This window comes from Myotis lucifugus, unplaced genomic scaffold, assembly GCF_000147115.1.
Source record: "Myotis lucifugus unplaced genomic scaffold, Myoluc2.0 scaffold_58, whole genome shotgun sequence".
Lineage (NCBI taxonomy): Eukaryota > Metazoa > Chordata > Mammalia > Chiroptera > Vespertilionidae > Myotis > Myotis lucifugus.
Window position 1 is genome coordinate 1,539,118 of NW_005871106.1, and position 1,892 is coordinate 1,541,009.

A 1,892-nucleotide genomic window follows, 5' to 3' on the forward strand; every position below is an offset into this window, starting at 1 on the left:
AAGATCTTGATGTAAGTATTATTAACAGTTATTCCAATTTTATCCTATTTTGATCCTTTCCGTCAATTTGCAAAGACCTGTAAAGTTAATAAAAATGGCTAGAAGACAGAACTCTTCAAGGCGGCGGCAGCGGTGGGGATTCCCTGATGAGCTCCGGCAGGCGCTGGAGCCCCACTGGCCTCCCCCTGCCCAGGTGCTCTGCACCCTGATGCTGCCCGGGTGCTGGTCCAGCTCTGGCCTCGATGACGGTGAAATATCTCTTGGGCCAGAGCTTGCTCCAGAGTGCCTGGGACCAAGTGCTCCCTGGCCGAATCCCTATGGCAAACATGTCTTGGCAGAAGACATAGCGCACCAGGAGGGGGCCCCTGATTAGAAACTCCTGCCCTGAATCTCCTGACCAAGACCAACTGGATGCCCTGCTGGCAGAACAACTGATTCCTGCCAATGTTGCTCACTCAGCGTACATCCTGAAGGGTTCTACTGTGGACCCACAGAACCAGACCGTGACCACCGTCGCCTGGAACATCAACGAAGGCTGGCTGATGGTGGGGGAGGAACGATGTGTTTACTGTGTGAATTTTTATAACAGCGACCACACGGCAATCCATGGGGAAGCTTGGGGCACTTCTAGCTTGTTTGGCGTCTCCAAAGCTGTCCAGGAATTTGGAATCGCCCGGTTCCAAAGCAATCTGACCAAGAAAGATAATGAAAGGTTTGGAATATATTTTGGCCAAGCTGCAAGGTGAGGCCCCTTCCAAGCCCCTTGTTGAGACAGCCAAGGAGAAGTCAAAGGAGATGGCACTGGCAGCTAAGGTGAAGGCCAAGGACCTTGCCAGCAGGGCGGCCAGCAGCAGCAGTTTGCCTAGCCAGCCCAGGCCCTGGTGACGCATACCAGACCATCCGGCTGCACTCCCTGCATCCTCCCCTCTGTACTTTATTATTAAAAGTCAGCTTCCAGCCCTACCTACTGTCTGGGTGGTGGGTTGGGCTGGTGTCTGTCTGGCATCTACAGTGCACCAGGCGCGTTACCCACATCTGGGCCAAGCCTGCTTCTTCCCACATCAAGTAGCTGAGGACAGAGGCAGAGCGGTGCTGTGACCTGCCGGGAGTCACAGTGTGCAGGCAAAGGGTACGAGACTGTAAGCTCCACCACGGCAGGGACTTTTGTTTTGTTCTCTGCTGCATCCCAAGTCCCTGGAACAATATCTAGCACATAACAGACACTCAATAAGTACCTGCTGAATTCAATCAGCTCCTCCTCGCCCCCAGAACGGTTTGAAGACAAATGGGCTGTGCTCTAGAATAAAAATCTTGCCCCTTCAATGTTATATAATTTGTTATGATAGAAATACAATAATCTTGTTTTTGAAGAAATTATTTCTAATGGTCATTCATCTCTATTTTTAAATACTTGTATATCTTTATATTTTCATTTATTTTATAGATTAATATTAATATGAAATTCTGAAATAAATGTATATTACATATATGTCATAGTAGTCACAAATTTACTTTTCTACCCAGAGACACTGAAGGGGACATGTTTATGTTTTAGGGGCATGCTGTACGTATGCAATAGAAGATAAATAAGGCCGCAGAGCAGTGGCCCACAAAGAAAAACTAGCACATCAGTTGAACAGAAAATATATTTGTCAGGGTTCAATCAGAGAAGCAGAACCAGCAAATGAGTGTGTGTGTGTGTGTGTGTGTGTGTGTGTGTGTGTGTGTGAATTTGTTTCAGGGCATTGGCTTATATAACCAGCAAAGCTGGTAAGACTGATGTCTTCTAATTGAGGCTAGATGTGAGGTTGACAGGACAGAGTAAAAGTTAAGTGCAAGTGCACATGGGGAAGACCAAAGCAGGATGGAATCCAAAAGCCTGAGCCAGAAAC

General features: G+C 47.7%; 1 pseudogene; it reads left to right on the forward strand.

The window, feature by feature from the left end:
* The first annotated feature begins 242 nt into the window (after positions 1 to 242).
* On the forward strand, positions 243 to 885 carry LOC102435111 (annotated as a pseudogene).
* The last annotated feature ends 1,007 nt before the right edge of the window (positions 886 to 1,892 follow it).